Below are 16657 nucleotides of genomic sequence, written 5' to 3'. Positions count from 1 at the left end.
CGCTAATGATTTTATTCAGCATTAATTCAATAAATTAAAAATAGCAACTAATGTTCATAAATTTTACTTTTGTTAAATCAACAGGTTCTTCAAAAGGCTTTCAATAGGTTGAGATTTTTGGTGCAGTTGTGAAACTGTGCATTTTTCTGCTTTTGCCGATCACAACATTCTTTTATTACTGCCATCTACCGATAAATGAAGAAAAGTAAACATTCAATAATTTGAAGAGCACATTCAATGGCATTTCAAATGGATAGAAAGAGATACAAATCTTTTTAAATAACATATAATTTCATTGTAAGAATAGTTATGTTTTTTACTAGCAGGTGACAGTTTTTAGGCTTCATTTCTCCATGGTTTTTGTTTGCAGTATGTTATATCTGAATTATTTTCTGGGTTAGGAGACTGTTTTAGTTATGTTATATCCACAGTGTATGTTGTTAGCGGGGTATGTTCTTACAAAATTAAAAATGTATATATGCAATGAATGGGCCGAAAATCGGGGTTTGCTAAACCTTATGCGATATCCACGGTGGATACTATAGCCAGGGTATGTTATAAGTAGAGCCCGGATTATATGCACTAGAAAAGTGGCAAAATATGCACTTAAAAATTCAAAAATAAGCACTTAAAATGAAAAATGTGCACTTAAAATGAAAAATGTGCACTTAAAAATGCAAAAATATGCACTTGAAATGCAAAAATAAGCACTTAAAAATGCAAAAATGTGCACTTAAAATGTCAAAATATGCACTGAAAATCCCAAAATATTCATTGAATACCCAAGAATATGCACTAGAAATCTTGAAAAAGTCAAAAATTCGGAAGTATGTACAAAAAAATGAGAAAATATGCATTAAAAAATCACTATGCAAGAAAAAAAAACCGTGTTTTTTGAAATACATCTTTTTTATTTCTTAGTGCATATATATTAATTTATTTAAAAAAATATTCCCTCATATATATATATATATATATATATACATATATGCAAATAACAACAACTTTTGTGATTGGGTTCTTGAGCACAGGGTGTTCATATAAAAAGTTAGCATTTTTAGTTGAATAACTATATAGCCTCTTGAAACATGAATGATATAAGCATTTTTTTCCAACTTGGTATTAACTTTTTTGTTATAATTCTTCAATTTGGCAGTGGAGTCCTATAAAGGCTGTGGACCCCTGGGGGTCCGAATCGCACAGCTGCCAAAAATTCTCCATCTTATTTTATGTTTCTGTTTGCTGTTCGAGTCGCAACAGGGGAATGAGTTTCTTATTCGTTTCGGGAAAATGATGTAGAGTAGCGTTTCCCAATAGTGGTCCACACACCCGCAACTAGGAAACTCAGACATCAGATAAAAAAATAAATAAAATCGAATGGGGGAAAAAAAAAACACATTTTTGGCAGCGGTGGGATTCGAACCCACGCCTCCGAAGAGACTGGTGCCTTAAACCAGCGCCTTAGACCGCTCGGCCACGCTACCACGGAACTGCACTTATGTATTTCTGAAAGAGATAATGGCAAAGGAAAAATGAACGCATGTTGGGTACTTTTTCCCATTGGAAGTATGCCTCTAGGATCGACGGTTCGCCAGTAAAATACCATGCGGCCTGTTAGCTATGCACCCTGTATATAAAATAACGTCCTGACTGACTGACTGACTGATTCATCATCGCCGAGCACAAACTGCTGAAGCTAATAAATATGAAATTTTTGTCAGTACTTTTATTTTATGATGTAAAGACTCACTAAAAAGGTATTTTTCGTATCATATATGCAAATAACTTCTGCATATTTTTTATTCAGGCCTTTTTTACTTTCTAGTTTGTCGTAGCTGCTCAACAACGAAAACACCGGTAACAAAAGCATTTCGACTATTTCTAAAAAAAATTTAACACTTTGACATATCTCTAGAAATAACCTTAAAATAAAACGCTAAATATTCGTAAAATACTTTATAAATATGTGTTAATTCACTAAATTTCACCTGCGGGAGAAAAAAAATTGATGTCATGAAAATATTTATCTGAATAATATTATTTGTATGAACAATATTTATTTGAAAAATTATAAAAAAACTTCGAGTGAGCTTAAATAAACCTTCAAAAATATGCACTTATACTGAAAACTCTTATACTGATTTTATGCATTTATATGCATTAATGTTGAAAAAAAAACCCAAAATATGCAAAAGCATATGCATTTGCATATAATCCGGGCTCTAGTTATAAGTAACCTATAATATTCCGATCCAAACAAACACAGACGTTTGCCCTCAAAAAAATACTACTCTCACACGTAATTAATCAATATATTTTTTATTTATAAAAATAAATTTCTCTCATGACTTCAGACGGAAAACAATAATTACGAAATTCAATGATTCATAATAAATTAGGAGGAAAAAGAAGAAACACAAAAAAAACGAGTTTTGATCTTCGTCTGGGATCAGGCCCAGTATCCATTATGATGATGGGACAATGCATTAGAGAAATCAATCATAACTGAAATTCAGTCACGTTTTTGTGTATTTGAATTATTCCTTCAGACTCCACGCTGAAATGTGATCATGACAATATCCAGAGAAGATTTCGGATAATTACAATAATAATGATAATTCCGTCCGAATATAAAAGGCATTTCGAGCACAACTTTATCTATAGGTGGAGATCTCTTTTCAGTGATAAGAAATCATATATTATCTCAATAATGGGCTCTTAATTGCCTTGATTCGATCGCATTGACTCCGGGTCAGATTTACATTCAGATTTTTCACCAGGAATTGGGGCAAGAGTATCGAATTTTAAACAGGATGGATGCTAGAGAGGTCAGATTTCACATGATCATGATTTAGTTTCCCGTGTTGTTTTTTTAATATTTATTTAAATTTTCCACCCTTTTGATTTGTTTCCACCGATCATGACGATTCGTGTAAAGAATCTAGGTGATCATCTTAATTTAATGGTGATTCAGATGATGATCTAGTGATGGTGAAGGTTGTTCTTGTGGGGTCAGTCTATAATGCATCATCATCATAATCATCTTCATCTAGATCACTTTCTATGTCGAAATATTATATCCATTAAACGATGTGGCAGTTTGTAATTTTGTTGTTGACGAGCTAATTACGTTGATGATTGGTTTGTGGGAAGAATTTCTGATTGGTGTATGATGTGTATGAATCATACACACGCAAATTTTCCCATTAAAATAAATGTTTTATTGATGGGTCTTTTAAGAGAAGTCGTTGGATTTATAGTTTTTCTGTGGTTTCAGGCGCATTTACGCGTCATTATAAGTTCTTCAAAAATTTCGAAACTGCAGCCGAGCCTCCGTTTCGAAATCCCAGGCTGCGGTCTCCGGCCCTTATGTGCCACTGGTCGCACACGTGCAATTTTCCTCCCTATTCATTGAGTATTCATTCATTTCCCTCTCATTGAGTTCAGCTATCCATTTCTGTCGAATGTCTTGTGCGTTGCATCGAGTTGATGGCTGTCTTCACGAGGAGAACGACGCGAGTGATTCGATACTTGTGAGCAAGGGGAGCCACCACTATAAATCTTTGCTAACTTTTATGACACAACTCTGCCTCTTTTGAGGTAACGGAAGTAAGGTGCTTTGCATCAGTCCGGGGTTGTGAGCGGTTCTATCTATCTCCGCTTACGAACGGCTTGGTTTGCGAACAATTCGATTCACGAAGAACATGTTACGATTCAGTTTACGAGCTGGTCTTGGTTTACGAACACACAAGCTGGCGAAAAACAAGCCTTGCAAACGTGTCAAACACAAAATCCCGAAGAAAGCATATTTCAAATATCTATGGCCAAATGTCGATTTTTGTTTTATTTGACAGAAGAGTTGGTTAAATAATTAAATTTCGTCAGAGTAAAGCTCCTTCAAGTATGTGACTCCCGCTCTCCATTCCCATGGATCAACAGGCCATTTTAAACTTCAAGAAGCTCTACACCAAAGATTTTTCGCAAGAATATTGCGGAGCAGAATTAACTAATACTCGAAGAATTCCGAAGAAAGCATTATTTTAATACCGTACATTGCATAGTTATTATTGGCCAAGCTTGTGGCAGCGAGTGTCTTACAGAACCATGAATTCGACTGGCAAACATTTTGGGGGCTTCGTCAATGAGCTTATAGATGACAACGAACATGGCCCTGCCGCACGTAATTTTCACTTCATCTATTTCATTATCTATGGTTATTTTTTCAGCCGAAGACCCGGGTTCGAGCCCCCCAGTTGTAGTCGGATGAAATTGGTTTTCTATGATAGATAGATAGAACCTCTCACAACCCCGGACTGATGCAAAGCACCTTACTTCCATTACCTTAAAAGAGGCAGAGTTGTGTCGGAAAAGTTAGCAAAGATTTATAGTGATGGCTCCCCTTGCCCCGTGCTCGCAAGTTTCGAATCACTCGCGTCGTTCTCCCCATGAAGACAGCCATCAACTCGATGAAACGTACAAGCCATTTGACAAAAATGGGTGACTGAATCCAATGACTAGGGAGAAAAATTGCACGCGCGCCCTAAGGGCCGGAGACTGCAGACTGGGATTTCGAAAGAAGTGTGGAAAAGACTTGTGGGCAAGAAAGAAGAAGAAGAAGCTGGCATGTTTAAGTCGGAAAGCTTTAAGAATGGTCAAAATACGCAATGTATACAGGTTTTCTATGATCTCTAACTTCGAGGCATGAATGCGAACCGATCTCCCCGTTGAAAAGTCTCGCCACAGAGAACAACGGGCCTGCACAACGATACAATTATACCATCATCACACTTCACTCATATTTAGAAAAACTGATGGCAGCGCACTACACACAACAAGCATTACACAGAAACAGTCGTCACATATTAGGTTCACTACACGCGCACATTCCAACATGTACCAATTCGCTAGAAATTCCGCAGAGGAATGTGGAAGATGTGCATGTGTGGTTTAGTATAGAAGTAGTTATTCGTTATTTCAAGAGAGAGAGAGAGAGAGAGAGAGAGGGGAGTTTGACAGTTTAGCTCAAAAGCTGGATAGTATTTGATAAAATATCATTGCGGAAAGATTTACCGTTACATCTAGTAAGGTCTATTGCCTGATATGCGTGGGGAGATAAAAATTTTGATCGGGCACTAATTTCCCATGCGGGATATTGGTTGAAAAAAAACCAAAAAAATCAAATCATCCATTTTTTTTTTTTTTCATCAGCAAAGATGCAAGCCACGCGTGGCATTCGCCAAGAATATATTTTTAGGCAGTCGTGATTGTATAGTCTCCAGTGATTCCCAATCGGGATTGCCTCGACCACCATGGGTCCACGGCTCAGTTGCAGAGTTATATTCAAAAAAATTAATACCAAGTTAAAAAAAATAATACAAACAAATTACTGAAAAAGAAAAGTGTAAATTAAATTGACACACAAAAACACTGATTCGAAAGAAAATAAAATTGTACTTGTGGTGACAGAGCTAGGGTTATGAAACACGTTGCTTTAGCTCTTTTGCAGTCCATCACATTTCATTGCTATTGCATCACGTTTACTAGAATTTGATTAAATTTCCTCTCCACTGTTCGAGACCATTCTCATATTGACAGTTGGCTGAAGTTTCTGCTGCTGTAAATGTGGGTCCAGGGCAAGCGCCAATATGTCCAGAGGGTCCACGACTAAAAGTATTTGAGAAACGCTGGTATATAGTCAACGTATCTTCAACTATTTTTGAGTTGCTTATGTGCGAAAAAGTTATTCTTACGAAAGAGGATTATTTTTTGGTACAGGTAAAAAAAATTAGTTAAAATTTTTGTCGATAGAGGGCACTGAACAGAAGAAAATCACTGGGAATATGCAAATCAGAGTCCTATAAATTGCAGAGAATACGATTAACAGCCCCCTGATACTCCTGTTATTGGCGCTTACATGAAGTTTTCTCTCTTTGTGATGTAAAAATTCGTGCACAAAACACTATTGATGAAGAGAGGCTACTGCCGCCCCTACTTCAGCGGCTCGCGCCACAGTTCGTTGAATAAGGAAGGCAGGGTCGCATCTCCAGTGGTGTAGATGGTAGCATGCTCTTGCCCGGTTTGCAAGAGGGCTTGGTTTCGAGCCCCGGTGGAGACCAGATGACTTTTATTTCCGGGAGATCACTTCGGCATAACATTCAGAAAATATCCCTTTCCTTGACCATTGGTGAAGTTGTTCTGCCTCAGCCACGAATTGCCTCCCGTAAAGCTTTGCGACCGTTTTGGACACAGAAGAGATTAAATAAAGGTTCATGTCCTGAATCCCGTGTGTTATTTGTTTCCGTGCAGCGCTTTCTATCGACAAAAGTTTTAACTAATTTCTTTTGTATCAATAAAAAACCTCTTCCCCCCACCCCTTCGAGAGAATATTTTTTTCGTAAACCATATTCAATTTTTTTTAATTTCTTTGATTTTTATGAATTTTCACAAACTGTTCACAAATTTATGGGGAATTATGTTTTTAGTAGCACTGTGTGACATCATTTTTCATATGATCGGATTTGAAGCTTTTTCAAATCTTCAGCTGGAAACGCTGACGGAATTCCCAATAACCTCCATGAATTGTGTGAAAATTATCGGTAAACTAGACCCGGATGGTGGTTCTCACATACAAGAATCGTGGCTTTCACCCGCACGCAACTTTCAAAGTCCCTACATATGAATGCCATAGGCTTGACCGCCCAACCTACCAGGAGAGGGTGTCCTTATACGTATCAAGAGGAATTTTCATATTGAGACAGTTTATCTTCCTACATCCACAACTTGTGAGGCCATCGACATTAGGGTACATCCCCCAAATCAACAACCGATGGTAATCTGTTCCTTCCACAAGCCACCACGATACCCACTCGATATTCCCTTATTAAAATAATTTTAGTGATATTTAGAAGTACGGGAATAAGCCCATATCCGTAGCTGGCGATTTCAACTCTAAAAGCCAACTTTTCAATAGCATCAAAACAAATCAGGATGATAGGGTGCTCGCCAATTTATGCCATTCAAATATGATTGATGTTCATGCACCGCAATCACCTACACATTATCCCTACAACATTCAGCATAGCCAGACGTACATGACTTTGGTTTGACAAAAAACCTACTACATGTAGACACCATTGAGGTGCTCAGTGCTCTCGGATCTGACCATAACACGGTACTATTCGAGATTGACAGTGGTATCGCTTATCAAATTCCACACCCGTTTCGTACAGATTCGACTAACGTCCGTACAACACTGGAAAATGAACCAGTCATTGAGATCAATAGTTTGTCAAGAGAGAACATTGATATAGCAGCAGAAAAAATTACTGAGGTAATTCAAAATGACGTAAATACACTTATGTCCATAAATTGAGGATAATGCCGGCAAATAAAGGTTCAGAAACAAAACAAACGTTACTTATTCATAAAGCCCATTTATTAAACAAAAGATGAAGAACAAAAACAATGGTGTATGTATGATACCATTCATAAAAACTACGATTTTTGCTCCCTGGAGCAATTGTAAAAAATATCTCCTGTACAAAAACTTACTATTACATGGTTGGTATGATGGTTAATACAATACATTGTATGTCTCCCATGCGATGAAATACAGTCCGTACAACGCCTAGGCATGCTGAGTATCAAATCATCGATCTGATCTTGGGGAAGATCACTCCACTCAGCAAGCAATGCTCTCCGAAGTTCCGGTACACATGTAGGAGGTGGTTGACGGACTGCAACTCGTCGGCCAAGCATGTCCCACACATGCTCTATCGGATTCAAGTCAGGTGAGAATGCTGGCCATTCCATACGGGTTATATCCTCAGATTCAAGGCATTCGTTTACGATGTTTGCTCGGTAAGGACGGGTGTTGTCATCCATAAACACAAATTCTGCGCCCATAGCACCCCTAAACAAACGTACATGTTGTTCCAGAATGATGTCCCGATAAATTTGGGCTTTCATGGTTCCGGTTTGAACAGGCAGATCTGTTCTGGAACCCAGTATAATTCCACCCCAAACGAGCAATGCTGCACCACCGTAACGGTGTCGTTCAATGATGTTGTCTTGGTGGTAACGGGTACCTGGCGTTCTCCATATGAAAGTCCGACGTGAATCAGACTGCAAGCTAAACCTGGACTCGTCGGAAAACATCACACAAGCCCACTGTGACGATGTCCACATTGCAAGTTCTCTACTCCAGGCTAATCGCTGCCGACAGTGAGTTGCCGTGAGCGGAACACATCTGACAGGCCTGCGAACATATAGACCAATATCTCCCAAACGTCTGTACACGGTTTGCCTTGAAACTGTGGTACCTGTGGCTGCAGATAGCTGACGAGACAGGTCGGACGCTGTGCTCCGTCTGCTTCTTTTGGCAGTTACTGCCAAATACCGGTCTTCATTCGGCGTTGTAACTTGGGGCGACCTGTACTGTAACGTCTACTGACATTTCCGTTATCTTGGAATCGTTGTCAAAGCCTAGAGATGACACTTTGGGCAATTCCAAGTTTCTCGGATACTTCCATCTGAGTACGCCCACATTCCAGGCGGCCGATAATTCTACCACGTAAAAAACCATCCACATGCGTCCTCTGTGTCAAAACTATTCGCTTATGGCACTGAGCGCCTTACAGAACTCTTGTGAACAATTTTACTTCTTTGCCACCATTCCTTATATACCCCCTTCTTACACTCGCGTCATTGTGACGTACTATCGGCAGCATCTGGTGGCTTCCTGAAATTTGCATATCATTCTTCCAGATGTGTGTGATAATTCTACAGGTGAAATTTTTACTTTAGATTTCGATTTCCGTGTGATTCTGAATTATTCTTAATTTATGGACATGAGTGTAATTCGACATGACGTATTAAGCCTCTTAAAAATTATGGCATCCCTGATGAGTTGAAGCGTAAAATTAACTTCAAAAATCAACTCCGAAGACGAGTACAGCGTACGAGAGATTTCAATCTCCGTAATATGCTAAACCGTACATCCAGAGGAATAAGAAACAGCCTCAAGGAATATCACTCTCAGAAGTGGAATCATTTTCTTGACGAGGCTGACTTATCGGATGGGTCTCTCTTAGACCCAAGTAATTCTAATTTATTACAAATTAGAATTTGTAAGCCCAGAGCCATCAAAATTAGCAGAATACATGGTACAAATGATCTTGTATACACTGATGAAGAGATAGCGGAGTCATTCGCTAATATATATGAAGTTCATTTTTCACCAAATAGTAACCAACCGCCTATTGTAGAAGCACACTTTGAACAGATGGTTAATAACTTTATACAAAACAACCAGCCACATAACATCTTGACGGCTGCTCCCATTGATCGTGAGGAGATCCTCGAGATAATTAAATGACTTAAAGATAAAAAGGCCCTTAGATATGATAATATTACAAACACCGCTTTGAAGTCTCAAACAAAATATCTCGGTGTTATTTTGAATAAAAAGCTCAGTTTCAAAGCTCACATTCATGAGGCGAAAGTTCGAGCTGCTAAGGCTGCAGGGCTTCTAAACAGAGTCTGTTACACACGCTTTGCACTTAGCCTCAAAAACAAAACCATTATGTACAAGTCAGTCATTAGACCAATTATGTACTATGCAGCACCATGCAGCGAAATACTTCGGTGATATACCGGGACACAATGGTATATCAGAAATCTTAACATAATGAAAGATTTGAGCATTGAAACCATACATGACTATTTAGTCAAACTATGTAGAGGATATTTCGATAGGAATGAAACATCGGAATATCAGCACATAAAGAGACATCTTGCCTTATCCTGCGGGAGAGATGTTGAAGTTTTTTTCTTAGACCTAAAAATATACTAGAGCCTAATCAGGGGTCAATGAATCGGTTTAGTTTTGTAAAAATGTAAATAGTTCTAATTCGCTCTTCATTGATTGGAGGCATAGTGTTGCGTGTATACTGAACGCCTATCCATATTTATCGCAATTAGTCTTGTATCCACATGTAGTCATATACTATATTGTATTTAACCACGCAATTAAATTTTTACGCATTAGAATGAACATATATATACTCTGTTGTTACCATTTAGGTGCAGGATTCCACACTTTTTTGTCAATTATTTGCTGAGATAATTGATAATTAGATTTTGTAATTGCATATGAAATGCGTTCTTGAACTTTGATACTTCACCCCCTTCGGCTGTACAAATTCCAAATTTCTGTGACAAGTAAGCCACAACTTAATGAATTCATATTTTCTTAAATGATCTCAATTATAATTTGACATATACTGACTCTGTGTGAGTACAGCATAGAATGTAAATTTTATTATCTTTTCTTGACACGCCTCTTATACACGTACACTCACACACTCAACTATCACATACGAACAGTTTCTTAACTTCTTCATCCAGCTCGTACGGAGCAGCATCGAACAGGGAAGCTTATGGGAGTATTAAAGACTCGGTACGCCCTGAGAAAATGTATCCTCGTGAAAACCTCTGTGAAGCCTCAGTCAGTCAGGCCCTCGCAACCTGCCACTGAACCCTATTAAATATGATTTTGGCGGAGCTCATATAGGTTTTCACGGGCCTTTTCTTATAATAAATGTTGCGATAAAAAATGATGATGGAATTGATCTTGGGGACTGCAGGGCTAAAAAGAGCTCTGTCATCCCACCCCTATGAGAGAGCCCAGGGTGTGGCTGAACCCTTCGCGTAGGCCATTACCGTCCAGTTCTGCAACGCAAATCGTTTATGATCCAAAGTGCAAGGTGATCTGTAACTTGGCGACCTCCATTTCTGGCCCCAACGGCGCAGAATATTATAATCGGTGATTTGATTGGTTCTAGGGTTTTAATTGGTGGCCACGTCGCTTTTGAATTTTCGTATTTCTTTCAAAATTTCCATTTTTTTTATGTCGCTTTCAATTTTTTTCGTGCAAAGAAATACTTTTCTTTCTGTTTTTTTAAAGAAAGTAAATCAAGAAGTAACACAAAGTAATTTTTGTTTTTAAAAAAATAAGCGTTTGTCGTCGGTAAACGAGAAATACCATTTTGCGACACGAGGGTGCGCTTTCCTGGTAAATTCTTACATAACGAGATTAAATACAGTGAAAGCTATCTATAACGATACTGTAGGGACCTAGAAAAAATGTTGTTATAGACAGGTTACCGGTGTAAACAGTTTGAGCATTTGCACTATTTCCTATTGAATAGGAATTCCTCCGAGACCAAAGAAAATGTGAGTTTTATCGTTATACACAGATTTCACTGTAATTACTATGGTACATTATTGTCTTAACTAGTACATATATTTACATTAAATATGCCAAAGCCCGAAGTGCGGACAATTCGTGACAGGGCCGGCCATTTCCGTCAAAAGTCCGAATTAAAAATGATTCGGACTTTGGCTGGAGACTTTGCCCAAAACTCGATGTGCGACGGCCCGGTAGGATCCAAACCCATTTTTCTTAATCGCCAACGTGTGATGAATGTATATATGTAGCATTTGTATTACATCAGCACCTCCTAGCGGTAGAAGGCCTCCGCACGGATTCCTCTGTAACGTCATTAAGACTACCTAATAAGTTTGCCACATTTTGAACCACAGCATCCTATTTCGTTTCTTCTTATTTTGGCGTAGAATCTTCCTGATTGGCTCACAAATACCTCATAGTGCTTGGATGTGGGGCATAGAAATCACCAATTCATCAATTGCCCGATCATTTCTTCTCCACACAACGATGATACTACTTTACCGCACACCAACTTCGGTCATATATCGCCATACGGCAATTTCCAACCAGAGGAATTGGGTGGGAAATGAAGGCTCTCCATCCACAACAGCGGTCGCCCCAGGCTCGGTAGGCGAGGAACTTGCTTCTAACGTTCTGTGCCTGGATTCGAAGCCATGGACCTTGATGGTAACCCTTCATAGTGGAAGACGAGCATCTTACCACGGTGCCACTCGGGCGCACAACGATGATACTTTAAGACCAGTCATGGCCCAGGCTCTGTCCCTTAAGGGATATACGCCGTTTACCCCGAAGGGTTGAGCCACGCTGATATCACAACGATGATACTGGCACGAGCAGGGAATTATTCACTGAATATTCTGAGAGAAAATGGACTACTTTTGCTGACGTCACGAGAAGCGTGCGAATGCCTTCTATCTCTAGGAAGTGCTGATTAGCTCCATGTGACGAGAGGAGAATAACAATAAAGACAGGAGAATAACAATAACACGGAGAAAAAACAATATAAAAATAATTATATAAACACATATTTTTTTCCACCAAATTTGGAGCAAAAAATGATTACCGCATCGTGACTTCGGTTTGATGGATAGCCATAACTATCGTGGACATAATTATCACAAAAAAATACGCCAAGTTTTGACGCCGATCCCGAATCATGTTTTTTGTTATCGGACTTTATCCAGGGATCATCGGCCACTCCGCGAACTGGCTGGCCAATATAAAAATTTAGATTTTTTTTATTTTATTTTATGGCACACTGTATTTTCACACTTGAAACTCAGTGTGAAACACTTGAAACTCACTCTTGAATAGTGTGCCTCAATCACATTTCTAGCATTCTTTAAAATTATATCCGAACATCCAAGACGAGCGGTTGATGAGATAAAGGCTGAACTGGGACTTATAGGACACCCTGTATGCAAACCAAAAAATTTTCTATAACTATAACAAAACTAGTACAGAGTGATTGCTGAACATATTTTAATCATTCTTTCTTAAATTAGAACCATACCTCTACGACGAACGGTTGACGACAGGTCCGTCATTTGTGGGGAGGGGGGGGGGGATCAGGGGAGGGCCGTTGCCCCCCCCCTGGCTTTTGAAAAAACATCAAAAATTGTATGTATACAAATATATGCAGGGTGATTATAAAAAAACTATCCCGACATATGGGCCCCTAACTTTCATACCATTCACAGAAACTGAATGAAATTTTGGCATCAGGTATTTTGATGTATGCGCTCAAGAATAATATGGAAAACAACAGTGTCACTCAAACAGTTACGGTTACAGTGAGAAAATTTCGAAAATATCAAATGGCAACACCAGGTTTTTTGTATTGGAATGTGATCTCCATTGTGAAAAACCCTAAATAGCGTTCGAACGGCAACTGTAGCATGAAAATAACCGGCGGTAGATAGGCTAAAAGTGAGGACAACCAATAAGGACAGAGAAGCAGCATAAAATAAAGCATTTTATTGTGTTTTCCACATGACCTTGTGGAGGACTAATCAGGCTGGGATCTCAGCCGAAGAAACGGTGTGACGAATCAAACGAACATTAATGCTCTGGTGCACGACAAAGTCCTTTTTACTTTTTCCTTGCCTAGCTCCGGGGATTTTCGTGCTACAGGTGCCATTCCAACGCTATTTAGTGTTTTTCAGTATGGAGATCGCATTCCAATACAAAAAACTTGGTGTTGCCATTTGATATTTTCGAAATTTTCTCACTGTAACCGTAACTGTTAGAGTGACACTGTTGTTTTCCATATCATTCTTGAGCGCATACCTCAAAACACCTTATGCCAAAATTTCATTCAGTTTCTGTGAATGGTATGATAGTTAGGGGCCCATATGTCGGGATAGTTTTTTTATAATCACCCCGTATATAGAATTATAAATCATTGAGTACATGTTCTTTACCCCCCCTCCCCCACCCTGGAAAAACTCTAAATGGCAGCCCTGGTTGACGACGTAAAGTCCAAATTAAGACTCACGGGACACCCTGTACACAAATAATAATCAAAAACTCTTACATCATTCCGTTCGACCTTATATATAAATACGGGCTTCCGCTAAAATACATATAATCCAATCCGAACTAAAGATACTAAACGATTTATTCCACGTTAACGAGTTCCAGAGGTCATATCAGTGAAGGCGAGGTGCGGACGTTCGAATTTGAGAAATCAGTCACATACTTTTTGTTTCTTTTTAAACGAGAGAAAATGCTCCAAAAAAATACACATAATTGGCACACGCTTTTCCCCTCGCCCTAGTACGTAACATTGCAGGTAACGACTCGCAAAAAGTAATTGTTATGTGCATATTAATTCGATACATACAAAATGGTCTTTTTATTCAACAGGAACTCGATTTACCAGTTTCTTGGAGCAAAATGGGAGAGAGTATTTACTGTGTATGAGAATCCATCTATAACTTATAACATCCCTCACGGAAGTAACCTCTAGTCTACATTCGACCATTGATTATTGTTTACGGATTTTATATAAGAGGCAACAACTACAATTTATAATCCATTTAGGAAATGGGTGAAAGTAAATTTCATTTACTAAACATAGCCATAAGATAAGAAATGGTTTTTGTTTTTTTTATGAATAAGCAATATATCATTCCATTGTGCTTCGTATTATAGGAGATTATGAATATTTCTAAGAGGGAAATAAAATTGGATTTTACGCTTAAGGGACTAAATTTTCAATTTATCATTTTGATAAATTTAATTAAGTTTGAGATATGGGTGGCGTTAATTTATAACTGATTATATTCATATCACTGATTTGTTTTGTGGGAAATGAGTTTGGAATTGGAGGCGCGTGTGATGTGAAGAAATCGTATGTGAGAATATTCAATAGTGGAATTAATAATTTTTTGGTTTTTTTTGCGGCAAAAGGGTGTTACGTGTTATCGTATCAAATAATGGACAAAGGGTTTTTTTGATGTTCCATCAAAAGATGTGTCAGAATTTTTGAATAGACGCGTAAAATGCGGAAATGAAAGTTCTATTCCTTATTAAAAGTAATCGAAAATTTTTAAAAAGGGTTTTTTTTTTTTTGTTTTTTTCCCATTAAATTGAATGTCCGCCACACCCACGTGATCGGAAACTCGCACGCCTGAATGCTAGGTTTTACGGAAATTTTTGCTCGCTCCCGACGGCGTTTCCGCCTCTGCATTTCGTCCCCGACATTTCGCGCCCCTAATTACACGTTTCGTCCCTGGTACATTTCGGCTGCCCAGAACCTATGAGCGGCCAAGTGAGTGACTGCATAAGAGTCCAGGGGAGGACATTTACTTCCCCCCCCCCACCGCGCATTTCACCCTGGCATTTCTCTTCCCTTGACCATCATATGTGTGACCAATTGACTATATGAGTGACCAAGCAAGTAATATATGAGTGACCAAGCAAGTAATGTATGAGTGAACAAGCAAGTAATGTATGAGTGACCAAGCAAGTAATGTATGAGTGATCAAGCAAGTAATGTATGAGTGACCAAGCAAGTAATGTATGAGTGATCAAGCAAGTAATGTATGAGTGACCAAGCAAGTAATGTATGAGTGACCAAGCAAGTAACTATGATTGACCAAACACATGACCGTATGAGTGATAAAATGAGTGACCACACAGTCACTCACACTCATATATTCATACGGCCACTCACTTGGTAACTCACATGGTCATTCACTCAAATTGGTCACTCACTTGGTAACTCACAAGTTCATTCACTCAACTTGGTCATTCATACGGTCACTCATACTGATAGTTAATTGCACACTCATTTGGTCATTCATACTGATAGTCAATTGCACTTTCTTTTCCCGACGGGTCAATCTTTCAAATTCAAGAACAGGAAAAAGTCGCAGAGGACGAAATCTGTAGAGTAGGGAGAGACCGGGGCTTTTTGTCACACGGGTAAGTTGTCACACGCATAATTTCTCTGGTGCCCACTGTGCACACATAATGGTACAGTTTGTTCATTTGGTTAAGGAATTCTTCGTAGTATTCATCTCCTTCGGACACCTCAGGCCCGTAGCCAGAAATTTCGTTCTGGGGAACCCAAAGTGATAGAGCAATCGATTTAGCCATCTGTTTCAGTTTTTTCGGTCATTTTCTCACATTTCGGGGGGGGGGGTGAATCACACACCCGAAATTCGATGGGCAGATTAGTAATAAAATAGAGTTGCAAGGGGTCATTCAAGTGTTACGTCAGCATCGATGGGGAGGGGGGTTTGGATGATGCTTACGTCATCAACCACCCTTTATGAAGATATGAAATATTCTTAATGACATTCGGTGCACCAAAAACGGGAAAAAAAATTTCGATAGTTATTGGGCACCTGGACTAATTCTCTACCTAGTCCTCTACAGAGCCACTTTAGGTATCTCTAAATGTTTCACGGATCATTCAAGTGCTCTGAAAAAGTTTCCGGTTCGCTTAAGTGCTCTGGAACTGTGCCACGTATCACTCAAGTGATCTGTAATTATGCCATGGATCACTTAAGTAATCTGGGAATGTTCCGCGGGTAACTTGAGTGATGTTGAACCGCACTAGGGCCACTTAAGTGCTCTAAAACTATGCCACATGTCACTCGAGGGATCTCTAAATGTGCCACGGATCCTTTAAGTGTTCTGGAACTCTGTCGCGGGTTACTTGAGTGATCTTTGAATGTGAAAGTGATCTTTGAGGCCTACTTCAGGGATCTGAAAATGTGCCACGGGCCACTTAAATGCTCTGGAATTGCGCCATGGGTGATTTAAGCGATTTGTAAAAATGTGCCGCTTAGTTCATTTTTACAAAATTAGGTATGAGGGAAGGCAAGTTACATCAGATAACCTTCAGGGCCACATTTGGTCCGCGAGTGAAGGGTTTAGAGCCATATATGTCTT

At 38.9% G+C, this 16657-nt stretch overlaps 1 non-coding gene across 1 annotated transcript; it reads right to left on the bottom strand.

Annotated features, from left to right (window-relative positions):
- Positions 1-1402: 1402 nt before the first annotated feature.
- On the bottom strand, positions 1403-1484 carry TRNAL-AAG (transfer RNA leucine (anticodon AAG)). The gene has a single exon. It is a non-coding gene; the product is annotated as a tRNA-Leu (tRNA).
- Between the last annotated feature and the right edge of the window lie 15173 nt (positions 1485-16657).

The sequence above is a fragment of the Pholcus phalangioides genome, unplaced genomic scaffold (genome assembly GCF_987345545.1).
Source record: "Pholcus phalangioides strain wild (caught in Gottingen) unplaced genomic scaffold, Ppha-v1.0 ptg000008l_1, whole genome shotgun sequence".
Taxonomy (NCBI): domain Eukaryota; kingdom Metazoa; phylum Arthropoda; class Arachnida; order Araneae; family Pholcidae; genus Pholcus; species Pholcus phalangioides.
This window is presented reverse-complemented; position numbering and strand designations above follow the sequence as displayed.